The sequence below is a fragment of the Halichoerus grypus genome, chromosome 5 (genome assembly GCF_964656455.1).
Source record: "Halichoerus grypus chromosome 5, mHalGry1.hap1.1, whole genome shotgun sequence".
NCBI lineage: Eukaryota > Metazoa > Chordata > Mammalia > Carnivora > Phocidae > Halichoerus > Halichoerus grypus.
The window spans coordinates 154,531,827-154,542,181 of record NC_135716.1 but is presented as its reverse complement, the minus strand read 5'-3'; the positions used below and the strand labels follow the sequence as shown (position 1 = coordinate 154,542,181).

The following is a 10,355-nucleotide window of genomic DNA, read 5'->3' as shown; positions in this document are numbered from 1 at the left end:
GATACAACACAGATTTCCAATGCCAGGAATAAGAAAAGTAACATCAGTATAGATTCCATAGATACTAAAGGGATTTCATAGATATTATGAACAACTTTATTCCAATAAATTAGATAACTTACATAAAATGGACAAATTCACTGAAAGACATTAACGAACCAAAGCTCATTTGAAAAGAAATAGGAGAGCTGATAACCACAGACCTATTTTAAACACTGATTGTGGCATTAAAACCTTTTCACAAAGAAAACTCCAGACCTAGATGGATTCACTTGTGAAGTCTACCAGTGCTTTAAGGAAGGAATAATTCCAAGTCTGCACTAACTCTTCTAGAAAATACAAGAGGAGGGAATAGTTGGCAACTCAAGGTAAGGCGAGCATCAACCTGATATGAAAGCCAAACACAAATATTACAAGAAAACTATAGACCCACATCCCTCATGAGCACAGATGCAAAAATTCTTCACAAAACTTTTTTTTCAAGATTTGCTTTATTTGAGAGAGAGAGAGCACAAGGGGGAGGGAGGAGCAGAGGGGGAGGGAGAGGCAGACTCCCCACTAAGCAGGGAGCCTGACTTGGGGCTTGATCCCAGGAACTCTGGGATCATGACCTGAGCTGAAGGCAGACACTCAACTGACTGAGCCCCCCAGACACCCCTGTTCACAAAATTTTAACAAATGCAACCCAAAAATATATTTTGAAAGGTGAATACACCATGGCCAAGTGTCAGGTGAAAAGAGAGTGTTTGGTAGAATTCCCCTGGGAAGCCATGTGGCCCTGGCCTTTGTTTTTTGGGAGGTTTTTGATTACTGCTTCAATTTCCTTACTGGTTATTGGTCTGTTCAGATGTTCCACCTCTTCCTGTTTCAGTCTTGGTAGTTTATAAGTTTCCAGGAATACATCCATTCCTCCAGGTTTCTTCCTTAAATAATAATAAATAAACTCAAGTGAGAATCTGACCAACAAATAGAGTGCTTAAAACACTTACGAAATCATGAAAACCCATAGTAGTTTAATAATTGTATCATAGTTCTTTTAAAGTATTAATAAAAACACTTAAAAATCTTTTAAACCCTAAAATATAGATGCTGAAATGTTAACAGTAATTATCTCCAAGTCTAAGGTAATGGATAATTTTCATTTTCTTTTTGTTTGCATCGGTGTTCTAGAATTTAAGAATAAACATGTACTACGTTTGCAATAAAGAAAACAAGCAATGAACTGAGAGAAGACATTCAGGCAGAAATCTTTTGTCTTGCTACCAGTTTTCTAGAACTTAACAGTTACACCTGCAGAGTTATAAAATACCCAAGGCCATAGAAAGTCAATTAAAATAATACAGCCTTATAAAGTCAGATAATCCTCAGAAGGTCTGCTAGATAACATCTAACACTGTACCAAGAGGGCACCAAGAAATCCCTGTTGGCCTCCTGCGAGTCTTAGACGATTTTTTTTTCTTACAACACCCACCCTTGTGATCTTAAATAATCTTCAAAAATTATTCTTGATTTAAAAAAAACTGGTCTCATTATGTCTGGCCTCACTGTATCAGTGTTGTAGGAATGTTAGTCATATGGACTGTCTCTAGTTTGCTTTGCAAATCTAGAGACACGCAGTATTGAGCCACTTCTAAAGCCACAGAATTAACTTCTGCCTGGAAGTTTCCATATGGAATCTCAAATTGGACTTTCTAAATGCTTCATTATTCATTATGCTGAAGTTGGAAAACCAATCCCAAGACAGTCTGTCTTTCATATTTTACCCATAGTATCTATAAATTTCAGTGCATTCCCCTCCTATCAAGGCTCCAACATTTATTTAAGTTTCCTCCTGGCCAGTGGGTGATATTTCTTACCATCTATAAGGTTGGGACCTTATAAGCCAGATCCCAGGTCAGTTTTTCTGAGAGAGCTTTATAGAGATTGAATTCACAAGTAAAGTCAACTCAACCCTTGCTACTAAATAGTATCATCTCAGCATGCCCGATTAAAAGGTAATAACTCTTAAATATAATCTTTGTTAAACAATCAATTTGACCAAGTATATCCTGATTAAATAGAAGACATAATTATTGAATGTAGGCTAATAAGTAAAGAGACTAATTTAAGTGTCTGAATTCTGGTGAGCTAGTAAAAATCAGGTATCAGTTAAAAATGTTTCACTGCAGTTCAAAAAACCTACATCTACTAAATTGAGTGTTAGAGACAGCTCGAGGGGGAAGAGAAAGGGTTTTCTCATATATCCAAAAAACCCAGAACATTAAAAGCAATAGCAACAATGATCCAAACAAACACTTCATTGTCTTAGTCAGCTCTATGGGAGTCCTCTTGCTCTGCTGAATCTTGGGCCAGCAGCTACCATCACGGAGTCTCATGACTGTTCCTCATTGGCTGTTGCTCTAATGGCCTCAGCTCCCTGTTGTCTGTTGGCCAGCGACCACCCTCTGCTCCTTGCCACATGGACTTCTCCATAGGGCAGCTCACGACAAGCCAACTTACTTCATCAGAGCAAGAAATTGAGAAGAGTCCGTGAGAGAGAATTCAAGCAACATAGAAGTCAGTCTTTTATTACCAAATCTCAGAAGTAATATCTCATCGCTTTTGCCCTGTTTTGTTCATTCAAAGGAAAATGCCAAGTCCCACCCATCCTCAAGTGCTGGGGATTGCACAGACATGTGATTACCAGGAGGTAGCAATCACTGGGGGCTCTCTTAGAGAGCTGCCTACCTGGAAGGCACATGTATGGAGATCAGACAGGAAAGAACAGTTGGTCGTCTTGCATAACTTTTTCCACAGATGAGAACCTTTGAAGGTTCTTGAGCCCGGGAGGAACCAAGTCAGAGCTGAAGAAAAATGACTTTAGCAGCTGTGTGTATTGCCTACGGAGCCTGGGTGATATTGTGATTTATAATAAGGGATATATATTTAGTCTTCTGGTTCCTGGCACAGAGCTCCTAAGAACCTTGGAATTTCCTAAGTAATGAGAGCCATAAAGGCTCTTTTGTTGTCTTCTGTTGTGTCAGTGAGGTGACTTTTGGATCGCCAGTGGAGCCAACCATGGATTAGAGAAGTTTCAGTCCCACCCTCAACCTCTGGGAAGATGAGAGGGGCTGGAGATGGAGTTCAGTCACCAATGGCCAGTGATTTAATCAATCATACCTATGTAATAAAGCCTCCATAAAACCCTAAAAGGATGGATTCAGAGAGCCTCTGAGTTGGTGACCACCTGGATGTGCTGGGACGCCCCATGCCCCCTCCCACATACCTCGCCCTGTGGGTCTCTGCCATCTGGCTACGCCTGAGTTACATCCTTTTACAACAAACCGGACTTCTAGTAAGTAAATATTTCTCTGAGTTCCATAAGCCATTTAGCAAATTAACTGAACCCAAGGAATGGTCAGATGCACAGATGACAGCTTGGACTTCCGGTTGGCATGTGAAGTGGGAGAGTGGGGGACAGTCTTGTAGGACTGAGCCCTTTACCTGTGGGATCCGACCCTATCTCCAGGCGGATTGTGTTAGAATTCAGGTGAATTGTAGGACACCGACTGGTATGGGAGATCTGCTTGGTGGTATGGGAGGCAAACCTACATTGGGATTTGGTGTTGGCATCGTCACCCGGCCACATGAGGAAGGAAGTGGGTCACACACCTACAGTCCTGAGTGCTTGGGGTGGGCAGCCAGGGAGAGGGTGTTCCAGGCGGGGCCAAGGAAATGCCAGAAAAGAAACTGCCCTCAAGAAGTGTGAGGAGATCTCAGGGTGGGAGCTTCCCTGTGGGGCAGGCAAAGGCCTTCAGCCCCGAGGGTCGCAGAGGAAGCTGAAGTCAGCTTACCTGGCCATAGACACCACCAAATCCTGAGCTCGCCTCAACAAGAGCAAGAGGCCTCTGAGGCCTGGTCAGTGCTGCAGGGGATTCCCAGTGGGAGTCGGACTCAGGAGAGCAGGAAACAGGAGAGAGACCCTGTCACTGGGGAGGAAGGACGCAGCCCTCAATGTGGCAACAGTTGGAGAGGGAGGGGACTTCATTGGGGAATACAGGGTACAGTGTGGCTCCAGGGCTCCCAGCCCTGGCTTCACACACCCTCTGGCATCCATGAGGCAGGCTGGTATGAACCAAGTGGCCCAGCCTGAGGAGGCCTCCTGTCCCAGAAACCAGATTCTGGGGCTCAGCTCACAGTGGCTTCTCCCTCATGGAGCTCCCAACTAAATCATACGTATGTAACGAAGCCAAACCCCAGTCTGGCTCCTGGGGGCCATATTGGGCCAAGTTCCAAATGCTATGCCAGCCCCTTGGGCCATTTGTGAGCAACTGCCTTCTCATGCCCAGAAAGGATGGAGCCTGGCCTTTCTTTTGCCCTCCAGGCAGAACTGATCTCCTGCCCACCCTTTGGCTAGAAACACCAAAAGAGGGGGCTCCAAGGTCTTTGCTGCTACTTCAAAACTGCAGGGTGTAAGTTCTTCCTGTTACCTGTCTTTAGTCTTTTTTGCTACAGTTCTGACCCTTTCTCTCTTGCTCTTCTCTCCACCAAGAGGAAAGCTTCTTGCAAGTGATCTGAAATGCCAGAACATACACTCAAAGGGCTGAGACCTGAGAGCCACTGGGCAGTTTAAGACCTCCATGGGTATGGTCCTGTATAAGACACAGGGAAGTGTACCCATGTCCCACATTAGGCATAATTAATATATCACTATATAACCATGAAAAAGTTGAATGGATTCACGCTGATAAAATGTTATTTTAAAAGTCATTTAAATATTAATATTTACTAATTTTTATTTTGTGAGATCCCTATTTTCCAGCTTTTCTTTAGGGTCTCCTACGTGTCTGTAGATTATGAAAGCCCAAGGACCCTAGACACTTTGCCTGCAGTACCTAATGGGTGAAACAGCCCTGGGGACACCACTTGGCAGGGGAGAGGACAATTTCTTGACCTTCATCCTAGACCTCCCATGTTGCCTCATTTTTTTTTTCCCCTGGGGAAGGAGGAAGAGCTGAGAAAAGACCTGCCCTCAGCGCCCTGTCGGAGCCCCGCACACCCCCTCCCCATTGTCGGCAATGCCACCCCCAGCGGAGCTTCATCTCCCCACGCTGGACGTAGGCCTCCAGGAGGGCACGACCTGAGGTCCTTGGGGAGTGAGGCTCCTCAGCAGGAGCCTGGGCCAGGGGCTACAGGGACTGTCCTGACTAGGGCCCTGGGGCCACATGCCACTCGGAGTGGCCCCCAGAGCCTGAGGGAGCCCTGCCCACAACCCCCTTCCCTGCAGTGTTATTAGCTCAGGACAGCAACGGCCCCGACCATGCTGGGGACAAGCGAGCCTTGCAGGGAGGTCGAGGCGGAGCCCAGTGTGGGCTGCAGTCCTGCTCACCGGCCGCGCGTCTCTCTCCTCTTGTCCGTGTGAGTGGGCGCACAGCTGCCTGTCTCTGCCTTTCTCTTTCTTGCTTTCCCTCCCTGTCCATCGGTCTCTTCTGGCTCTGTTTCAGCTACTGCCCTGCTTCTCTGCCTCCAAGTTTCTGTGTCTCTCCTCCCCCTGCTGCCGGCAGCTCTGGCTCTTCTGTTCTGACTGGGTCTGCGGCTCGCTCGGCCTCGTGCCCTCTTGACTCCTCCGGGGATTGCTCTCTGGGCCTCTGCAGGAGCCTGTGGTGAGGCTCCTCTCTTCACGCCCCTGCCCTATGGCCTCCATCCCTTTCCTTGCCTGCCTGGCCTCCGCTGGCTCTGGCGGGTGCAGAGGCCCGGGGCAGCCCTCCTGTGGCTCCCCCCCAACACCCACCCCCCACCTCCACCCCCACCCCCCACCCCCCCTTCCCAGCACCGCAGACAGACCTGGGCCTGTCTTCTCCTCCGGCTCCCGCCTCATTCCCCTTCCGTGTCTTGCCTTGTTCTGTCCCTCTGACCCTCTCCCACTGGGTCTCCATGTTCCACGGCTCTTTCCTTAAGTCCTTTCTTCTCTTCAGGCACAACAGGAAGAACCATGGCCTTTGTCTGCTCATTCTACTGATGCAGAATGTATGTGGGAAAGAGCACTGGATGCATAGAAGAGAAACAGAGGGAATGCGAATGGGGGATAAGCTCCAGAGACACACTCAGCCCCATACTTCCTGGCAACTATGACAGAGAGCATCCTCTGAACTATAGGTATCTTGGCGGGAGGCATCTGCCTTGCTCCCTCCTCCTCAATAAGAGATTTTTAGAGCAGGTCCCAAGGTGGTCCAAATCCCTGCCTCCCTGAGATCTCCTTGCAGCAACCCCCTCCTTCTCTCCCATATCCTAGTGCTGTCCTATCAACCTTCCCCACCTTCCATCTGCATCCCTTGTCTTACCCACTTCCAAGGGTCCCCCTGATTAGGACAGGGACATGGGAGAGCCCGGCTGCCTCAGCCTCCCCAGCAGCAGTCCCTTCTCTTCATTGGCAACTGAAGGCCAGATGTCTTAAGGGAGATGTGCACACTAAGTCAGATAGAGACAAAGAGGGAAAAGAAAGGTAGTTGGATGGAGAGCAAGTCAGAGAGTTGGGGAAGAAGAAGCAGACAAAGGAAAGGACAGAGCAAGCAGCCCAGGCGTGAAGGAACTTGCAGATGTGCAGATTTGTAGACGGTAGAGTGAACCAGAGCAGGCAAAGAAGGGATGACTCAGAGGAGAAGACACCCAAGCCACGGGCCACTGTCCCCACTCCCACCACTCTTTACCTGTTGTTGGGTTCTGTATGAGGGATGGGTCCCGGGTCTGAGGAGCTCTCCTTTGAAACTGTGCTCCTGGGGGCCCTGGTTCCCAGGGGGACAAATCCGATGACTTCCAATGAACTCCCTGTGCCTTTGAAATCCCCAGGAACTGAGCATCAAGTCTAAACTCCAACACCTGGGACTCAAGGCCAGGTACAGTGAACCCCCTGACCAAGCCCTGACTGTTCCCCAGAGGTCCACACCCTCCCGGGCTCTATATTTCCTCTGGGTTAGCGCCAGAATGCATGGGTTGGATCCCTGGTTTCACAGTTACCAGCTGTGACTTTGGGCAAGTTTCAAAAACCTTTCCAGGCCTCCAGGCCTTTTATCAGTAAACTAGAACGTGCTTCATAGGGAAGATGGTAGGGAAGACAAAATGAGTTAACAAGTATAAAGCTTTTAAGACTGTGCCTGGTATACAATTAAGTCATCTGTACATTTATTATTCTCCTTCATTTGCACCTTATGAAGATCTTCTCCCCTTAGGTCTTCAAGTCTGCCCTAAATTTCAGGTCCACCTCCCTCAGGAATGCAGCCATGACTACTTGACCCTGTCTGCCCTCTTGTTACATTCACTCCCCATTGTTGTTCTTGGGAGTCCTGCATGCCCTGTGAGGGCTCTGAGGAGGGAACGAAGGCACAGAGGTGTGAAGTTTTTGTATACTACTGGGATTCAGTTTCAATATGTGGAAATTCAATAACATGCTCTTAAATAACCAATAGGTCATGGAGAAGTCACAGGGGAAATCACAGGGGAAAGGAGAAGATATTTGACATGAATGAACACAAAAACACAACATGCCAAAATTCATAGAATGCAAAAAAAAAAAAAAAAGACAAAAAAAACCCAGTGCTTATTTAAAAATAAGAAAAATCTGGGGCCCTGGGTGGCTTAGTCGTTAAGCGGCTGCCTTCGATTCAGGTCATGATCCCAGGGTCCTGGGATCGAGCCCCGCATCGGGCTCCCTGCTCAGCGGGAAGCCTGCTTCTCCCTCTCCCACTCCCCCTGCTTGTGTTCCCTCTCTCGTGTCTCTCTCTGTCAAATAAATAAATAAAATCTTTTAAAATAAATAAATAAATAAATAAAAATAAAAATAAGAAAGATCTCAAATCATCTCATTCACCTTAAGAAACTAGAAGCACTTGATTGAACCAGCTCGACTGTGGTAATCATTTTACAATGTATGCATATTATCAGAACATCACATGGTACCCTTTAAACCTATACAATGTTTGTCAGTCACACTTCCATAAAGCTGAGAGAGAAGAAGTATTAGAGTTTTTAGTAAATGTTTTTTTTTCTGCAACTATGCATGTGGTCATATATTCTTTATTCCTTTAATGCATCTTTTAGTTCACTTATCCAGTTCACCAAAATTGTCAAAATTATTATAATAAAATTATTAAGACTATATCTTTACTGTGTGTTTTGATTTTTGCAGATTTAAGGGGACTAGCCTTGAAGAGAGAATCAAAGGGGACTTTTTCTTATCTGTATTGGTTCAATGTTTATAATAACTGTATTAATGGTCATTTGTATAACTAGAGAAAAATAAAGGGAAGTTACGAATGGCAGTAAAAGCACCTTTGGGGTTTCTGGTGTAATTGGGCCATCACTGTCAGCTTCGAGGCTCCTAATAGCGCTGATACTCGGTGACTGACTTACGCGTCAAAGCTAGCTCAAGGCGGAGAAAAACTTCTCAGGCAGCATCCACCAGCTGAATCTGGATCCCGCCTTGGGACCGTGCATGTGGCTTCCCAAGCGTCATCCCCGGCCCCAGGCTTTGAGCTACTGAGAATTCCCTGCCAGCTCTGCATTAGCTTGACGCTTCCCAGGAGGATACAAGAACTGTCGGTTATACAGAGCTACACTTTTCTCAGCTCAATTAAGCCAGAAGTAAACGTCTTGATCACTCTTCTTCCTCCCCCCACCCCTGCTGTGAGTCTCCAAGTTTGTTCCCCAGTTACTGGGAGCCACTCCTGGGTCCCTTTACCCCAAGAGGTCCTGGCTGGCTATGGCCCAACTAAGCCACAGCGGAGTTGCTCTGAAGTGAGAAGTCCTGGGGGGGCTTGTTAAATTCTGTGTCTAAGAATATGGAAGGAGCATCATTAAGAACTTCAGCTTGTTAGACAGCTGGGCGAACGGCAGCAGCTACTCAGGAAGATCACAAGTGACCCAGTGTCCCTCAGGGGCCTCTGAAGAAACTTGCTTTCTTTTACCCGACTTTACCCCAAGTATGTACACCAGCATGTGCTTGCACCTTCACCTTCACCACCACCATCACCTGTCACGTCCATCAGACTTTACATCACCACAACCACATCACCCTGCTAGCGTTCACCTTGCATTTATTTGCCATCGCTCCCAAATTATCACCCTTTCCCTAGTGCATTACTGCCCTCAGTATTATCACCCAACTCAGCATCTCTCCACCACCAACATCGGTATCATCATCATCCCGTTATCACGCTCCACCCTCACTAGCTCCACCAGTCCATCAGTCCGTCAACGCCATGAGTTCCATGAGTTCCATGAGTTCTTGACGCTTTATGCTTCCCAGGAGGCCAGCGCTGTGTTAGGGTATCTGCAGCTCGTGAGAAGAGAGCAGCATCCTGGAACTTCAGAGAATACGCCTTTATTTGAAAAAAGAAGAAAAGAGAAATATTGTAAAATAGCTGTTCTGTGATTTCAGTCAAGTACAAGAGGACGAAGCAGGCCACGTGAAGATAACAGACTGAGATAAGAAGGCATTAAGTCCAATAAAATGAATTGAACACAGTAGTCAAATATAGCCTGAACTGGAAACAGTAAATGGAACGATGGACCTTGCACAAAAATGTAAATATTCACAGAATACAGGGGGAAAGAAACAAAATTACGATGATTACAGAATGAAGGTGAGTTGCAAAGATCCACTGCATTAAAGAATTTCTAAAGAAGAAAACACTAAATGGATCAGAGGCAATATCCGAAAGTATAATATCAGAAACCTTTCTGAATCTCAAAAGAAATACTCTGAAGATCAAAATGCCCCACTATATTCCAGGGAAAATTAATGAAAGAGGTCTACACCTGCACATATTCACCTGATGTTTTGTTCTCCACACTGTAGCCAGAACGATCTATTCAAAATATGAGTCTTGGAAGATCGTCCCCAGCTGTAAATAGTTTAATAACTTTCCAGGGCTCTTAAGCTAAAGAACGAATTCCAAGGCCCACGGTTTGGTTCTGCACCTCTCCACATGCTCCCCCTCACTTTCTGCCTAACTGGCCTTCCTTCTGTTGCTTGCATGCGCCATGCTCCTGCTGGTGTTAGGAAGTTGGTGTATGTTGTTCTCTCCCCCTGGAAATGCCCTCAACCCTCCCCCTAAAGTTCCTCTAGTTAACTCCTACTTTGGGATCTCATACATCAATTCCTTGAGGAAACTTTCCCAGACCTCTCTAACTAGACTAATGTCCCTGTTAAGTGTTCTTGTAACGCCATGTACCTTCCACGTTAGTACTTCTAACAACTAGATTTATATTTATGTGTATGATTCTTTGATTACTATCTGCTTGTCCCTCAGAGTATAACATCCACAAAGGCAGAGACCAAGGAGCAAGGTCAAGTTTTATAGCATTACCTTAACTGGCAG

The 10,355-nt window shown here is 46.2% G+C and overlaps 1 long non-coding RNA gene across 1 annotated transcript; it reads right to left on the bottom strand.

Annotated features, from left to right (window-relative positions):
- Nucleotides 1-702: 702 nt before the first annotated feature.
- Nucleotides 703-5,533, bottom strand: LOC118523702 (uncharacterized). Its single transcript, XR_013447590.1, has 3 exons — nucleotides 5,369-5,533; nucleotides 2,728-2,843; nucleotides 703-923 (listed from the first exon to the last, which is right to left on the bottom strand). It is a non-coding gene; the product is annotated as an uncharacterized LOC118523702 (long non-coding RNA).
- Nucleotides 5,534-10,355: the final 4,822 nt, after the last annotated feature.